The following is an 18,950-nucleotide window of genomic DNA, read 5'->3' as shown; positions in this document are numbered from 1 at the left end:
ATTGACGACAGATGGAGACAGGGCAACCTCTTATAGTCTATAAACATGCATTTAATGCGGGTTTGTATGTGTATGTGAGGGCTTATGTGTGCCCACAAGTTTGTTTGTATGTGCACAATGTGGTAGGCATCAAAGAAAGTTGAACACACACAACAAGGGCTTTGAGAGGAACACATTCCCCAAACCTCCATGTGGCATTAGTTTGTTTCCCCTTAAATGACTTAGGCTTTATCTACACTGCATCCTCTAATCTGATCTGCTCTCCACCAGAGTCACACATGTTCAGTTTACACTGGTCAAAATAAAATGAAAACATCCTCCGAGACATTTCATAAGTGTAAACATGCAGAATGTGACATTGATGCCGGCTTTGGCCCGGCTTCCTCTGATCTGATCTTGTCATTTCCACATAAACAATGGGAAAACATGTTGTCCCTATTTTTAAATGTTTAGACGGGAACAGAAAAAATCAACTATTTTACCACAATGATGGAAAATTGTCAGCTTTGGGTTGGCTGTGTTAATGTAGCCTAATACCACCCAGACTAGCCAGACATCTAGTCTTTAAACATATTTCATGTGTTGGATATCTGCGGGTGCTATTTGGATCCATCTGTCAGTTCCCATTTCGCACAAAGCCCCTCATAGTGTAGCTCCCCTTCAGATCAAATCACCCCCCTCAATCAACAGTTTCCAGATCCACGAGGAAACAAAGTTAGCCTGTGAGTAATTAAATATACCGTATGGTTCAAAGACAAGAGCTAATGTGCTTTTTGTATATTTACTTGAAAGGTTCAGGTTTTAGTTACTGAAAGTGGTCGTTTGAGCCACAGAAAGACATGAAGTAGATATAAATAGTCGATGCCATAACAATGTGGTCAAAAGCCTCAGATATTCTTAACTGGAAAGTCCTTCTGATACACACCAGGAGGGTGACGAATAATCGACACAAGATGCAAAATTCTCACCAGCAAATATTTCGAATCAAAGTTATTCATAACAGCAGCCTTGTAAATTTGCAACAGTTGCGACACTTGTTCAATAAAAGGTTTTGATGCGAACAGATTTGCTGGAAAATTTAAACAACCATTGACCCAGTGCAGCATCTGGCAGTCCATCTGAGCTAAGCTCTTGTATAGCCTAAACTACTTTAATACTTTTCAAGGAGTTTCCTTTGAGTGACATGCTCTGAGTCTATTTAAGTTTGCCCTGGTAAACAGTTACATAATGTACACCTGGGGCTTTTATTGTTTAAGGTAAGAACGGAAGGAGTGGATCTAGTATGTGCTGCCTTTGTCAAGGCTGAAAGGAGGAATAAAGTTTGCCACCTTGCCTCAGACTTTGGAGCCTCTGTGTTGTAGTTTTATAATCTTCATTAAAGATAACATCACTTTTTCATCGTTTAATATCGGTGTTCTGTGTGAAATTACTAATGACAAAAACAACGTTCTCTCACTCCGACCTCGTCACATATCAACGTTTGGTCATGGACCTTTCACATCCAGATACGACATGAAAGGTACCCTGGGTGCGTTGGTTGTTGATGCTCTGGGATGCCGGGTCAAGCTCTGCCTGTTACATGCATTGTCTTCTTTAAAAATACTCTTCTTTCAGAGAAAATTTAATGTTTACATACAGTCTATTTCAAAATAAAAACACTACATCAGTATAACAATGTGAATTGATGTTTTTTTCCTCCAACAACTAACACACGTGTGGGTGTACACAACAAAAAAACGCGGTTAGGTTTAGGCAACAAAAGCATGTGGTTAGGTTTAGGAAAAAAGAACAGTGTTTGGCTTTAGAATCTTAAGGGACGCGAACAACACTCTTCTGGGTGAAAGTCACTGTTTGTTGGACCCATCCACCACCTGTCCCACCTACCGTACTTTTGCCGCCTTCACTTTCGTTCTTGTCCTGCCGTGATCCCCTGTGATGCCGCGAAGTGCTGTTAAACTATAATGGCGACCGGCCACGTATCATGCCGACGTTAAAGGACGGCTTTTTTCATCAGTGTCTGACGCCACAAGTTACTGCCCAAGCACCAGATGTCTCCACGATGCATGCCAACCTTTGATTGTAATTTTAAAGAAATAATTTGACATTTCAGGAAATTCACTTTAGATGAGAAGACTAATACCACTCTCATATCTGCCTATTATATATAAAGCTACAGCCAGGCAATGGTTAGCTTAGCTTAGCACAAAGACTGGAGACAGTGGCCCACCAACCTCATGGCAGCAACACAAAGATACTTCTCCAAGCCAAAAAATAGTCCAGCACATGATCCCTTCCTAAGACTGACACCACACCCAGAAATATCAAAACATGTGGTATACCAGCACTTTTTTCTCCAACCCAATAGGTCTATTTGTAAATCGTAAACTAATTAAGCTCTCTGTGTCTTTGGTGTCCAAGCACCAAAAACGTCTGTTAAATCTTAATTAACACAAATCATCTGTTAAGCTGTACACTCATATTCTGTAATAAATATTATCCTAACTTCATATTTCTGTCTCTCCTTAATTTCAGCTAAGGAGTCCTTGGCCTGAAAAACGTTGAAGGCCCCTGCTTTAAGGTAAAGTTTGTATAGATAACAAACATTTGTGACAAAAAACACATGGTAATAAATACTGCATTTGTTAGCTCAGTTAATGACACCTTTAGCATAATCGGTAATGTCTCAGGTACCTTGTGGATTGTGGCAGGACATTAGGCAGCTTAAATTCCTTTTGTAAACACTGCGTGCAAGTCCTCACATATGGCTGTTCTAACTAGAAATATATGAGCATCAGGAGGGCTGCTATTTATCTTAGCAGGCAGGAAAAGCAAGATGATAGCAAAGAGCTGCAGCAGACGAAGAGGAGTGGACAATAAATTACTTCCTCTATTTAGGAAGCATTCAAACTCAAATCCAAAACCTGCTGAAAAGACTGTGTCGAGAGGGAAGATCGAGGTATGTCAGCCATGCTCATATCTTCACAAACACTGCATAATATATTCTGACATAACTTTGTTGACTTTGATTTATTAGTGCTCATTATAATGAATCTTTGATGAAAGCCATGTGGGTAAGAGACAGGAATGCACTGTAAATTTGTATACTCCCGCACAACAAAATAACCAAGAACCTATGGAAATCATTTAAAAATAGCTTTGCCCTTTCTCACGAGGTTGTACATTTAAAGTGAAGCTTTTAATTTTAAAGTAACTACTGATGTTGCTCTCCTCTTGTAGTCTCATAGGAAAGAATGTGGCGCGATGAGGATTTTAACAATGCATTTCAGCTTAAATGAGCAACACTGTAACTATTGTTGTTCCACCACAATGTCTTGACTAAGCTTTACAGGATGCTTCCTAAACTGTAGCTTAGCGACCAGCTGGCAGCAATGCCCGGAGACAGCATCTATGATTAGCTAACTGCAGTTTACGGGCCACTGAGGGGTTTTGGTGAGGTCACTGAGCACCCCATAAATACAAAACCATGATGAGGGACATTCTTCCACTTACAACAAAAACTTTCTGTCCTGATAATGGCAATCTCTTTTGTTTTTGAAGCTTGTGTTTGGCCTCAATGTTTAAAGAGCATGAGGAAAAAAAATGTAAACCACATGCCATGACCAAGCCAACTAACCAGATCCCAGCCTAATTGAAAAGTAGATGAAGTATTGTCTGGGCCAATATTTTTCACTGTCATCAAGGGGACACAAGAAACAAGGGGATTTATCACAATTAAGGTTGTTGTTATTGTACAGCCCCACCAGTCATTTCTAAACATTTTTGTGCATTGTAAATCTGTCACTATTTATTCTGGCTAGTTTTCTTTCTGGAAGTGTTAATTCATTTGGACATTTTTTCCATCTAGCATGTGACAGCAAATGCATAATAAAATAGTGAGGTAGTCTTATCCATCACACAGAGTAAGAGAGGCTACTGATGCATGGTCAAGGTGTTTAAAACTTAGGGGAAAGCATCATAGGGTAAAGGAATCTGATCAATTTTGCTTTAAAGGTATACCATTCAGGATTTTGGCAACATGGTGCCAGACCTTAAGTAGCATGCATTTGAGAGGAAGCTTTAAAAACTGAGGACACAGTGCAGAAAAAAACACAAATATAGCAAGGCAAATGCCAAGTGGACAAAACTCGTTCGAAAACAAGAGTGAATCTGGGCAGGCTGTAATCATGTGCTGTTTATACCTACAAAAAGTAATGCACTAGAATTTGTAAATAATGTCCGTAATTGGAAAGGCTGCAATCACGTGACCAATGCGCTGCATAGAGGAAAGACGGAAGTAGTATAAAGAGCGAAACTCTGCCTAAGGAGGCAGGTTGGGGGAGTGCATCAGGCTGTTCTCAAACTGTTTCGTAGGTTTTTCTACAAAAAGTAATGTACCTAAATTCATACACGTCCCACATAATCATGAGCCAGCAATTCATGCATAACCCACATGACAGGAGTAAACAAGGAGGTGGTCCCGAGCGGTCTTGTAAGGAGCCAGGTTGGGGTGGTGAATGGGTCACAAAGCAACGGACTTTCCCATAGGACATTCCCCAGGAGATGTGCGTTCACAACTGTGTGAACTTTGAGTGACCTTTGAGTCATTTTAAGGTCCGTCCTCACCATGTTTCTTTTCCTAAACCTAACCGCAGAAACTCTGCGCTAATTACAGAACTTTACATTAAGAACGTGATGTCATTCATGGGGCGCTAATTCATAGGACATCATAGTAGCCGTTCTATGACGAACTTTGGGTGGATGAGTCAAACAAACACAGGACTTTTCCCCAGGAGACTGATGTTCTTTTTTTAAAGATATTTTTTGGGGGCTTTTTGCCTTTATTCAATAGGACAGCTATATAGTAAAAGCAGGAGAAAGAGGGGGGATAACATGCAGGAAGGGGCTGTGGGTTAGAATCAAACCAGTGGCTCCTGCAGCAAGGACACAGCCTTTGTATGTGGGGCACCTGCTCTACCAGGTGAGCTAATGGGTACCCCGAGACTGGTTGCTCTTGTCCTGTGTGAAACAAAGGGAACTTTGAGTCATTTTGAGGTACGATGGTGCCAATTACCGCATGCATTTGTTTTGGAGAGCGAGAGGAAAATCATAAATGTTCTGGTGTAGCTCTGAATTTCTTATAAACTGAGGACAACTGCCTGCTGTATATTTGTGTTCATGGTCACAGTCACAGATAGTTTTCCGACTTCAGACTTCCGCTGTGTCCGACCCGAGGCAGGCTACGCTAAATAGTCATATAGAGAAAGGCTTTTTTGTCGCTGTTGGGTTCAAATAAATATGCGGATCTTCAAGGGGGGGTGATACGAACTAGGGACAGTTTTATAAATGGTAAAAAGTTCCGCACAGCTGCTTTAAGTATATAACTTTATGTTAAATACGTGACAATGCCTATCTGTGTTTCTTTTCCTAAACCTAACCTACATAACTTAACTTGCTTAAACCTAACCAACGTAACGAACAACGCCATTCATGGGGCTCTAATTCTTTAGATATCTTGCAAACTGTTGTATGAGAATATGTTAATTTTGGGTTGACTTTCACTTTCATTGGTGACACTTGCTACAAACATCCATCCATTTCCATCCATTTTCAAATGCTTATCTGAAGCTGGGTCGCGGGGGCAGCAGGCTGAGCAAAGCATTCTAGACGTCCTTCTCCCCAGCAACACTTTCCAGCTACTACTGGGGGACCCCAAGGCATTCCCCGGCCAGACAAGATACATAATCCCTCCAGCGTGTTCTGGGGCTGCCCCGGGGCCTCCTACCAGTTGGATGTGCCCAGAACACCTCTAACAGGAGGCGCCCAGGAGGCATCCTGATCAAATGCCCAAACCACCTCAATTGACCCCTTTCAATGCAAAAGAGCACTGGCTCTACTCCTTGCAACAGTTACCAAAAAAATCTGCCTAGTATTACTCTAGGGCAGCAAAAGACAGTAAAATAAACTGACAGATGGAGATGGTTGAAACAAGCACTTTCTTATTGCGTACAGGCCAAATCAATTGGAGTAGACCAGATGTTCAGCAAGTGGGTTGACCTTTTTGCTTGTCATGGTTTTAATTTTGATATCAACTCTTAGTCTGGCAGTAAAAGAGCAAGAATAACTTGAAGGGGAACTGAAGGTGTGTGAGCACTTCTAATAAGAGTTCAGGGAGAGGAAACAAAGTACAGACATGCATCACATTAAAGGAAACATCAATAAAATTCTCCCTGCTGCGATTTCTGCGGGAGCTCCATGACATCTGTTGCTAATGTGGGGTACGTTTCCCGACATGAGCTAAAAACAAGCACTTACAATGGAAAGCAGTCACATTTCCCTGAAAGTATCATGACGTGCATGAGATATTTTCTCATTGTCCCATGAAGTGCTGTAAATGTCATCACTTCCCAACCAGCATGTCACAGCAGCAGACGAATGCATGAATGATGTTCAATGTGGCGATCTTACATTCTGCGTATCCTTTATACAACTGGAGCTGAGGATTCCCCTTGTTTTGTTAGGAATGAAGGACACATTTCTTTAGTTTGCATTAAAAAGAAGAGATGAATGGATAGAAAGATGGTGTAAGACATGAGGAGATGGATCAATAAAGCATAAATGACATGCTATTACATTCTCATTTTTACAATCTAATGCAAAGCAACTCCTAAACTACAGCATCTGACTGTGGTTCTAGTTTTTCACAGGAAGGATGGAAGAAATAATGTTTCTCAAGGTTGTGATTGGTTGATATTTTCAACCAAACCACAAAGGGCCAAAGCAAAAACATCTTTTGATGTACCGAATGATCCCAAAATTAGTAAAAGCACTTGTGGACGAGTTGTCAGCTGAAATAGAAACTTAATGCCTGTTGACATTTGTGACAAACACGCTGACAACTTTGGTATTTGAGTGATTGGTCAGTGTGTGTTACTGCATTCCACTGTCCTGGTTGGGAACCAGTTTGCCCGTCCACATCCAGATCCCAGAGTCGGTAACTGAGTCCAACCATTTGAAGCTGATCTCAGATAAGCAAGCAACAGTCTGCTCACATCTGTACTCTCACACACAGACATGAAGGACACAAGCAAATACACATGCCGACCCTGATACCAACATGCACACATACCACACATGCTGGCTAGCAGTATACGTCCTGCTGTTTCATGTAGTTGCATTTATGTTGTAGTAGTTTTATATACAGGAATTTATGAGAAATGCTGTATACTGCTGTTGATGTACTACGTGACTCCTATTTAAAGTCTCTGTGGGAGGTCTATGGACGTCAGACCAACATGGAGGTAGTTTTTAATGCAAAGCCATACAACAGTACTCTTCAGTCATTGATTTCTCGTGTATAAACAATATGGTGAGGGGATTTTTTTTTATCTGTTAATGGGATACCAGTCTTCCTTTCTTCTTCTTCCATAACAATCTGATTCCAGGTGATTTCACCCTCCACTCTGTCAAAGTTAATTAATACATCCATTCCTCTTTTTGATGATAAAAACCGAGGACCTTTGTTCATGTTAAAAAGAATCTTTCAACACGATGAAATGAAAATTCAAGGCAACTTAATTAATCTTTGTAGTCTTTATTCTCTCCGCATAGCCTAATTGAAAGTGTCCTAGTTTCATAGCTCTCTGATCATGGAAATTAGTAAGATGGGGAGAAAGCTCCACTGCAGCACCAAATCTGAGGCCAAGCATTACATGCACTGATGTTCCAAGGTTATATCTTAACTTTCAGAGGAAGTGTAAACCCTGATAATGACTGTGTCATTATGGAGCATCCGGTGATTCAGTCATCTCTGTCCTCAGTCCAAGGAGCAGTTTGCTCCTAAAAATACTGCAGACACTGTAGCAGAACCACAGATATTATCTTTTAAGAATTATGTTTCCTCTCTGTGCTAACAACATAATCCTTGTTCTTTTTGTTCTTATATTTTTGTAAAAACTGGCAAACATGCTGTAATAAAAACAAAATCCAGCATGATTTACCTTCATCCCCACTGCTTCCTCAATAAACACAAATGCTGAGAAGATTTCCCGCAACTGTGGAGTTCCCCCTCAGATTAAGGGATGGCTTTTAGTTCACTATGTTTCGTTTTTACTGCTGACATTTTATTTCATTTCAGTCTAACACCTCTTAGGAGCGTTATTTCAAGTTAAAGCTGTGCAACAAAAAAGCTCTGATTAAATCACTACACAATATCTGCCCAGCACTAAAGGACATGCAGACAAAGTTAGCTATATAGTCAACATAGTGAAGCATCGCTGCTAAGGCAAATACTTCCCTCATGAGTCACTAGAGAGCAAAACAGAGCTAAAGGTTGTGACCGGGCACCAGGTCGCTACCAGTGCTGTGTGGGTACACACTCATAAATGTCCCAAGCACAGAAAATAAGAAGAAAAGAAGACCAGACAGGCAGAGGGCAGAATCTTTGTAGATAAATACACTTCCACACACTTCTTGTGGGTCATAGGTGATGGCTGATGATTGTGTTTTTTTAAGGAAAATTGTGCATAATACATCTTCATGTGTAAGCTTATTAGTATATGCACATCAGGTAATTACTAACATCAATTAAATAAGAAGCTATCAGTATGTGATTTTGCAATCGGAACCCATCAGCTATTGTCTAATGATGATAAAGCGTCTGGGGGCGAGGGCCAATATGTCAGGCTGATCCCGTGTAGCCAGCAAACTTTGTCTTTCTTGTGTTGGTCATTTTGGCTAATCTCTACAATAAATTATAGTTCTATATGAATGCAGATACATTTTTTAAAAAGCTTATAAAAAGTGAACTTGCCATCAGATGGGTTCCGAGTTTGCAGCCAGTTTGTTCCACCTATCCACACGGACTGTTAACCTGTTGTCTCAACATGGTTGGTCAATACTACTCGGACTACAAACAGACTTCAAATGGAAACCAGAACACTTTAGACACCAAAATCTTGTCCCGTCTTCTACAGATTCTGCATACATTTGCAAATATCTGTTTATAGAGATTCTTTAAGTCTCACATTGACGTAGTTTTTAACTTGCCTACGTACTACAACACCATAATAGAATCCCTGAAACTCAATTATGGCTTTTGGTTTGCCACCCCACAGTATTCGGTGGCCCAATTTGGCAGCCCCTATAAAGAATATGTTGGGGCACCGCTGCCTTCAGCTGCTGTGGTTCACTATTACATCTCAGTCTTGGTTTTCATGTTTTGCTAGTTGTCTCCTTGTGTGCCAAGTGCGATGATGCCAAACATCTAATCATATACTGGGTAAAAAGACAGATGGAACAACAACTTATTGTCCAACATGTCAAAGATTAAAAGTTCAAGCAACATTTGTTCTGTACAAACAACCACACCTGGCCCCTCAGCTTCAGCTCCAGTTTCACGTCAACAATTCCACCATCGTCTGGGTTCCCGCAGAAATCCGAAACCTGACTTATATATTTAGGAGACAAACAGCTGCTGTCAGCGTAAAATATTGCCAACCTTGACACCTGGGGTCTTTGGTGATGTTCATGGTGGTAGATGCTGATGTGTGTGTTCTGTCCTCATGTGCACTTAGCAGCCTGCATGGTCTATCCTTGTATAAAAGAAACCAAACCTTTGCGTGCTACAGAGCGGCCATGGCAGTCTGAGGGGGTACATTTTTGATCAAGCTGCTTGTGGTATTTCTGTCAGCTTCAAGGACTTAGCCTGCTATGTGTCCTCACAGCACTCTTAGTGGTGGCTTGTTCTTACAGGAATAACCTGAGGAACATTTAGTGCGCAAGTGTCAAATCATATCAAGACTTTATGGTGTCTCGCTGCCAATCATCCGACCAACAACAAATTATCCAAGAGTCTTGTGATTATTATCACCATTTTCAAAACCCCCACACCCCCAGAAGGTTTGATTCCAGGAAACAGAGCTCTTTTTTTGTCTCCGACTCTAATAAGATCTGTATGCCACCGCTGTGAGCGTGTTATTTGATTCATAATTTGCCCTTTCTTATAAGTGCTTTCTTGTGTAGACTTTTAAAAATGTATTTTTTCAAACATAACCTCTCAGCAGTGGTTCCCTCTATCCTAAGCCGACTCTACGTTTTTCTTGGCGCCAATCTTTCCCCCTTGAATCCAACCTTTATCCAGTTACTGTGTTTAAGACCCTACTCCTTCTGCTAAAGAGATTAAATTCAACATCCTCTGCTACAGTAACCAAACACATGCAGACAGGGGGGAAATTACTGTTATTATTATTATTAAAAGTTCTGACAAAAGTGTTGAGACGATGAAGAGGCAAGGTAAGAGGCATGATTAGCTCAGAAGAAAAGAGTAGTAAATGCTGGTCATTATCTTTCTCCTCCTCCTTTCCCTCTCCCTTTTCATTCAATCACTTGAGGAGAGGAGGAGAGGAGACACTCCCAAGCTAACTGCCCATTGGCCTATAGGCATTTGGGAGAGATTTTAGCAATTGAAGAGGGAGGGAGAGAGCAAAAGTCACTGGCAGTGTTGAGGTCTTTGAATCAACAGGTGGCAGAGGGAGAAACTTGCTGACGAAGAAAGAGAGTAGAGGAGAAGAAAGTTAAAGAAAACCCTCAAGGGTAAGGCTACATTTTCATTTTGTCATTCTCAGTGATTTAAAAATGGCACTTCATTTGTACAGTCCCCAATCTGCCTATTTTTATTAAATGATTTAGTTTACTCGCCATTATTAGTCCAATTACCCTGTGTGACATTTCTTTAGACGTTTTGTTAGGTAGGTTTTGTTTAGTTCAATGTTAGATTAAAGTAATTTATTTTATGACATTTCTATTTAGTAAAAAAAAGTAAGTGAAAGCATTTTTATGATGATGAATCAAGAGAAAAACAACTTTGTTAATTAAAGGTCTGTTGTGCTAAGAAAGCACTCTTATTTATTTTTACCTCATCCCAAGGTGACCAAGTACATGTTTGCTTCTCCTCTGGTACTCTTTCTCTCTATTTATCAACCTGCTTCACACCAGAAATAGGCTATTTCTCCGCTTTTCTTTCTCTCCATCCATCTAAATGTTCTTAGCTGTCTTTCCTTCCTCTTTTCTTGTTATCCCTGTCTCACCTCAGCCTATCTGCCAGGCTATCACCAGATGGGTGGTAGGGCTTGAGTGACACAGTCCACATCTGCAGCCTCTCACCCTGACCCTGCTGTCAGTTACATGACAGTGTTAAGTTTAACTTGACACCTGGAATTTATGATGTGTCTCAGGACTAAAGGTGGTCTTATGTTAGTTTGGGTGTGCATGGCAACACTTTGTCTTCGTTGTTTCGTTGTGGAAATCTTGGTCAGCGATAACTGACGTGTGATGGCGATGAGATGCTAAATGAGGTTATGTGAGCATTAAAGTGTTGGTATGTTTTTTCCTGCATTTGCAGTGCATTTACTTTGGCATTTTTATTTTTAACTTTAAACATCTGTACGACTTGTATTTTTACTTCACAACATTTATTAAACAGATTTAGTTACTCATTACTTTACAAATTAATACTTTACTTACAAAACAGCACTGTTTTATTAAATATAATGCATTTTTATAGAGTGAACCCAACAGTATCAAACAGTTAGCTCAACCTGTTAAAGCAACACCTGTTAATGCATCAGTGATAAACACCCCTATAAATCATCCAGTAATAAATAGCATTACACTGACAGGTGCTACTCTGCATATAGAGTACTTTTCCTTAATAATTTGAATGCAGGAATACTTGTAATGGAGTATTTTAGTGTGGTACAGCTACTTTTACTTAGTATATAATGTGAATACATCCTCAGTCACTTATTTTTTTCAAAGTGTATTGCTGAATACGTCATGTATTGTAATACAGAAAATACAAAGAGTATTTAGAAAAGTTATAGTTTGAAATTTGGATCAATTTTAACCTTCTTTAAACTTTCAAAAATGCACTAATCAAAAAAGTTATTCTCCCTTTGGAGCCTTTAATTCCTGCAAAAATGATCTTCTGTTACAATTTACGATTTGTATATCTAATACCACATTGTATTGTAGATAATCTTTTATTGTCTGTCAACAATGCTGCCAACACTAATTTTCCTCCATGATAATAACATAAATATTTATAATAACTGTGTGCTCGGGTGATGGATGTTCTCACAGGGCTGTCGATCTAGTAGATTTACCTTTAATGCTACTGTGCTGGCTCGGGGAATACACAGAAGCCCTTGCAAAATGAGCTACAGATGTGGGCCCTCAGCCATGCAAAATGATAGAGAGAGGGAGGCAGAGGGAGAAGGGAAGGAGAGAGAAAGAAAGAAAGAAAGCGAGACACACATACCCTGAGTGGGTGGCTCATAAAAAAGTGTTCAGATTGCATAACGTGACTGCTTTCATGGAAACCTCACAACTTTAGTTTTTTCATTTACTTTCACTGATTGAAAATGGCCCCATGGCACGTAAAAGCTACTCCAAACACATTTTTATTATTTCAAAAACTTATCTCTGTCTAGAACTAAGGCTTTATTAATGCTCGGGTTGTGTTATTTTTCTTTCTTTTCAGTTGGTTAAGTTTTCATCTGACCCACTAAGGGGAACAGAGCCTCTATGGTCGTGATGAAGCGAGGGCCTTATCGAGGGCTACTTGTGGTCTGTAAGGCAGCGGGAGGCAGACAGAACTGTGAAGATATGAGCCCGGCTCTCAGACGATAATTGCTTTCAGCTTCGTTTTATTCATTTTAGTTTCCCCCGTTCTGTCTGCAAGCTGCTGCAAAGTCAGGGAAAGAGGAAGGGGAAGGGAACGTCCACACGTTTGCAACCGCACATAAAGGCTCGACCTCGCAGCTCCACTTTTTAAACCCTCCCTTCTTCTCATCCTCAGTGTTGTTGGTTTGGTCCAATGAGACTTTTCTTGAGCTGAAACCTGGCGAAACAGTCTGCTTTCTGTCTGAGGCTTAATGGCTCTCTAGAGAGGATAGGGCAAATGTGCACAGACTGACCAAGTCTTCTTCTTCTTCTCCTTCCTATCTCTGTGTGTGTATCTGTATTCCCAATACAAGTTTTTTTCTACAGCTGTTTGTCTTTGTTTCACTTGCGGTCTTCCCCTCCCTGTCTCTGTTTATTTTAACCCAATGTTAAGCGCATTCACTGTTGTCAAAGCGCTGAGAGAATACAGAGATTTTTAGAAACACAGACAAACATTTCTACAGCTTGTCAGGAAGCCTTCAGTGAAAGGTGTCTGTGTGTTGACAGACAGTATTGTCTCTAGGTCATTAAATTGCTGTTGCTACATGTGGAGGTAATCCCCCCTCGCCTCCGTAAGCTATAAATGACAAGTTTCACACACATACTGTACACATGGGCAGAGTCCCACGCACCTCTTTTCTCCCATATAAAAGAGTGAACACATCCCAGGTAGTGAACTAGCATTTTACAGGCCCATTGACATAGCTCTGCTTTGACATAGAGAAGTTATTGTCAGGAAGGAATTTTTAACTGTGTTTATGGACATGTTGAATTTTACTTGAGAAGGGTTTGGACGCCAGGTTGAAATGCTATCTGGTCGGGCCATGTGCTGAAGTGAGAGCATCCACTGGACTGAAGTGATTCTGTTTTCCCGCTTTATCCTGCTTATGCACGTTGATTCAGAGTGACTAATGACAGTGAACTGCTTTTACATCATGAATGTGATGGACGCCAAACCTGAGCTCAGCATCTTTGTGTTAGCGGTCCATTGGAGAATATCCAGTGAATGGCTTCTGTTTTCACAATAATGAGTAAAAAACCTTTGCTATGTGTCACAACATCCAATTAATGCTCCATACATCTAGTATATCATTCAGTGGTACCTAATCTTTACTGCCATTTCACCGTCCCACTACCATCTGCTGCGGTTATCCTTTACCAGCTCAGTGGCCTAGTGGTAGAGTGTCTGCCCTGAGACTGGGAGGTCGTGGGTTTGATCCCCAGCCGGGTCATACCAAAGACTATAAAAATTGCACCCATTGCCTCCCTGCTTGGCACTCAGCATCAGGGGTTGGAATTGGGGGGTTAGATCACCACATGATTCAAGAGTGGCACCGCTGCTGCTCACCGCTCCCTCAGGGAATGGGTCAAATGTGGAGAACAAATTTCAATCAGTGGGACTTTAACTTTAAAGGAATACTTTGCCCCCCAGATGACCATTTGTATATCAATTACTCATCACGTGTTCGTGTTGAATTTATTGAAGAAATGTGTTGGGGTTTTTTCCGCATGCCTCTGGTGAACAAAGAATCCAAAAACAGAGAAAAGTCTTGTCCGTGTTAAAAACAAACAGCAAAACTCTATCAAAACATTCATTTACAAACTTTCACAGAACTCTTGCAATATAATCCAAGTCTTATTTATCCAGTCGTATTCTCAGTGCTCTCAAACATACAGCCTTGTCTAACAGGAAGCTGAACAAAAAGTGAAACTTATCCATGCTCTCTTCAAAACCAGACTCCATTGACCAAATTAGTAATTTTACCTTGCTGAACACAGGAGCTGCTGGTCTACTACTGCTTCTCCCAGTCAGGATTTTAGTGTTATTGTGTGACTTTGCTTAATCCAAACTAAAACTCCAAAACCCCAACTGCATGAGTTGTGTGAGAGTTTGTAAATGGATTTAGTTTTGCTGTTGTTAAAGCCATAGTTGGTAATCCTGTTCAGAAACACTTCTTGTTATACTGGGTAAAATGGGCCTTCCATCCTGAAAGTAGTTAATACATAATGTGTTCAGAAAAAGGAATGAAAAAAATCCGACCTCTGTGGCAGCTGCAGGCCTGTAAAAATTCTGACCAATCCCTGCCATTCGGTGCGAATGGAAAGAACCAATCAGATGCCTTCATGTCTCGTATTGCCTGAACCCCTCTCCGTCCCTCCCTCCCTCCTCACTGCGTGCACTCATCACGTGTCACCGTTGCCGGAAATATTCAGCACACTCCTCAGCAGAAATACTGAGTAAGCAGGAGTTTGCTGAACAATGGCAGAGAAAATGCAGCCAAAAGTACCACTTCCAGTGTTACTTGTAATGGCTCGCCCCGCTAAACAGGCTGAGAAAGGAAAGTCAGAGGCAGAAAAGGCTGCGACGAAAAAGGCTTTGGATAAAGTGAGAGGACAAACCAGACATCAACAGCAGTCCAGCTTTTGAACGGTGGAGACAACTGAGTGAGCTGAAGGGCCTGAAAAGTGATGCAGGGGTTGCTGTCTTTCTGTTGGACAGGTAATTATTTGTTTGCTTTGGGGGGATTTGTTAATTTACTCGGCTCTCCTCTGCTCTGCTGACTGCAGGATGCACGTTCAGGCATGTCTGGGCTCGTGGCTTTGGATGGAGCACTGACGGGAGGGGGAGCAGGGGGCGGAGCTTAGAGGAGGTGCCGCTTTCAAATCTTGCTAGCTCTCCAACATTACCAACTATGGCTTTAAATGTGGACCCTTTTTATTCAAATTCATCAAGCATTGTCTCTATTTTTGGATTCTACGTTACCTTGATGCATACGAAAAATATGTTTCCCTCATGAATTCAACATAACATGAGATGAGGAACTGATATCAAAATGGTCATTTATGAGGGTGAAGTATTCCTTTAATATTAAGTAGCCTATACAATGCATGCTATACCAGAGGATATACCTCATTCTATCTATCATCCTTCCCTGTAATGCACCCATCTCTATTTATCCATATATTCATCCCACCATTCAACTATTCATTCATCCATCTCCTACACATTCATCAATATTTTCATTCATTAATCCATTCATTTATGCATCCATATATGAACCCATTCAATTAGCCCCCATCCTTCTACCCATTTACTGATTTATATATCCATCCAACCTTCTTCTACCCAATCATATATCCATCAATCCATCTCTCTGGTTGTAACTCTCAAATGTGACTGCACCACTTCCCTCTCTATTCCCCATTTCCTCTCTCCATTAATCCCTCCATCTGCCTCTCTTTCCTATACGGGGACATTCTCAGTGCTCAGTCGCGGCCCTCTGCTATGCTTGGAAGGTCACAGTGCTATCTCCTCCAAGAGAAATAAGAAAAGGGCCTGAAAATGGCAAGCATCAAATAAAAACCTTGACAGAGAGCTATAAACATGCTTGTTAAGTGTCTCTGTGCGCCAGCGCTCAGTGCCATTCCACATGGCTATAGTGTATGGTCTATAATGCGGCTAACTGCTAAACTGTCACTGACTCAAACACACTCTCTCCATCACTTCCTCCCTTCACCTATTCGCTCTCTCACACTCACTTAATCTTTCTTTAATCTCTATTTCCCTTCCTTTCCGTTTGTCTCTCTCCATCTCCTTCTCTTGATGTCTATTTTACCTCCTCTCTGGTTTGCCCTCCAAAGACTTGGCCGTTGATTAAACACCCAATAAAGTTTTGGCTACCACATAGGGTCAAAAAAGCAATTTCCCAGTGATGTCATAGTTTGGATTTCTCGCACAGGCACCAGTCTCCAACCTCAAGCTTTTGACCAGCAGCATCAAACAGACAGCTAAAATAACCAAACAGGGTCAGCTATATTGAGTTTGGACAAGTTAGAAACAGGTCATGGTAATTACACGTCTATTTAAAGGGCTGGAGACTTTTAAATCACTGAACTTCTTGAGTTACAACCTGTGTAAATCATCAGAAGGAGGAGAAGGTTTATTTTACTGAAAACAAATTGTGTCAAATTGAGTACTTGCAGTAGATTTCCATCTTGGCAATTGAGAAAAAATCTTTGCATACTCAAAAGATCAGGTAATCTCACTTACTCTGAATCTCTGTTAATCTGATAATGGTGTCAGTGGAGGATTGGCAGGTTTTAGACCCACTTGTTGACATTTTAATGTTCTGGCGAATGCTCGCACAGTGTCCAGTGGGGATTTTTAGGATCTGTTTCTCTCTCTCGCACATTTTGTTCTTTTCCATCTGTTTTAGTCTTTGATGCTCGACAAGCAAATGTCGATTTAAACTCCTCAAAGTGGCATCTTGTTAGCAAACATCAGTATAAATTTACAAAATTACAAAAGTACTATTTTTTATTTAACGTATATAACATTTTCCTATTTTTTTTTTTTAGAAACTATGTTTATTGGGTTTTGCACTCACCAGCCACTTTATTAGATACACCTTGCTGAACTGCCTTAATTCTTTGTGGCATAGATTCACAAGGTGCTGGAAACATTCCTCAGAGATTTTGGTCCATATTGACATGATGAGATTTGTCGGCTGCACATCCATGATGTGAATCTCCCGTTCCACCACATTCCAAAGGTGCTCTATTGGATTCAGATCTGGTGACTGTGGAGGCCATTGGAGTACAGTGAACTCATTGTCATGTTCAAGAAACCAGTTTGAGATGATCTGAGCTTTGTGACATGGTGCGTTATCCTGCTGGAAATAGCCCAAAGTGTGCCAAGAAAATATCCCCCACACCATTACACCACCAGCAGCCTGAACCGTTGATACAAGGCAGGATGGATCCATGCTTTCATGTTGTTTACACCAAATTCTGATGCGGTCATGTGAATGTCGCAGCAGAAATCCAGACTCATCAGGCCAGGCAACGTTTTTCCAATCTTCTATTGTCCAGTTTTGGTGAGCCTGTGTGAACTGTAGCCTCAGTTTCCTGTTGTTAGCTGACAGGAGTGGCACCTGGTGTGGTCTTCTGCTGCTGTAGCCCATCTGCTTCAAGGTTGGACGTGTTCTTAGTTCAGAGATGGTCTTCTGCAGACCTTGGTTGTAACAAGTGGTTATTTGAGTTACTGTTGCCTTTCTATCATCTTGAACCAGTCTGGCCATTCTCCTTTGACCTCTGACATCAACAAGGCATTTTCACCTAGAGAACTGCCGCTCACTGGATATTTTCTCTTTTTTGGACCATCCTCTGTAAACCCTACCCCACCAGTTTACACTGAATAAGACAAAAGTCTTGCAGATGCAGGGGATACCATTTTCCTGCCTGCCTTTTCTGTCTGTCTTCTATGGTTATATACAGTGTGTGCAGGACTGTAACAACTTCGGGGTTTTGCAGAGCATGCATATTCCACTGAATGACCCTGTACGATTTCAAACAAATCCAATATATTTATTTAAGCATGTATGCTACTGTATATTGCTGTGCAGTTTTCCAGCTGTCGAGCATCACAGCAGGGCCCGCAACATTTTATTACTGAGCTTTCTTTTCAGTCACTCTATTAGAGGGTATGTGTTTCCATAGACCACACAAGCTCAGCACAGATCAGAAGTTTCTTCTGCCGCAATTCAAACTTTTACACCAGAATGTTAAATTCAGACCAAAGTCCAAAAAAGACTGAAGGTTAAAACAGCCCTGCTATTTTTGAAAGCATGTAATTTTGCTTCCCGGGCAAGCCGCTCGCTGTTACGAGGTTTTAAGTTCACATGACATCACTATCATTAAAACACAATGACATCATCACAAAGGACAAGTTTCAGAAGTTTTCAAACGCCTGACTGAGCACAATTTATGGTTTAGAGCAAAAGGATCTCTGGCAAAGTGATGACTGCTCGGTTTCTGCTGCCATACTGTGGAATGAGGGCACAGCGCACACACACACACACACACACACACACACACACACACACACACACACACACACACACACACACACACACACCACAGTGACATAATGGCATAATGGTTCAGGTTTCCTGAGATTAAATATACAGCAGCGTGCCCCACTGACTGTAATGTAACTTATTGTCTAGATAGTGTTTCTGTCCTCAGCTCTCTATTAAACAGTGACTGGAAAGTACAAACGTGACCCTCTTTTGACCCCGAGACTCAGGTCCAGTCAGCCGTGTCGACAAACATCTACAGATTCAGTAGCCCGTTACACATAGTTCATGCCAAAGATCCAATCTCTACAGCAATTGTATCTGGGGCCATGGGCATGGGCTAACCTTAACCCTGGCACCACTGATGGAATA

General features: G+C 41.1%; 2 protein-coding genes across 6 annotated transcripts in view; one reads left to right on the top strand and one right to left on the bottom strand.

Moving 5' to 3' along the window:
• mrps14 (mitochondrial ribosomal protein S14) overlaps window positions 1-18,950 on the bottom strand; it is a 252,315-nt gene that overhangs the window by 13,974 nt on the left and 219,391 nt on the right. The window lies entirely within an intron of this gene.
• The window catches only part of tnn (tenascin N), a 46,979-nt gene continuing 38,438 nt past the window's right edge, over window positions 10,410-18,950 (top strand). The window contains exon 1 of one of the 5 annotated variants that reach the window (XM_050033766.1): window positions 10,410-10,590. The gene's annotated coding sequence lies outside the window, so the exon portion shown is untranslated. The remainder of the gene's footprint in view (window positions 10,591-18,950) is intronic. The other 4 variants (XM_050033767.1, XM_050033769.1, XM_050033768.1 and 1 more) reach the window with 4 other exon arrangements.

This window comes from Epinephelus moara, chromosome 21 (assembly GCF_006386435.1).
Source record: "Epinephelus moara isolate mb chromosome 21, YSFRI_EMoa_1.0, whole genome shotgun sequence".
Classification (NCBI taxonomy): domain Eukaryota; kingdom Metazoa; phylum Chordata; class Actinopteri; order Perciformes; family Serranidae; genus Epinephelus; species Epinephelus moara.
This window is presented reverse-complemented; position numbering and strand designations above follow the sequence as displayed.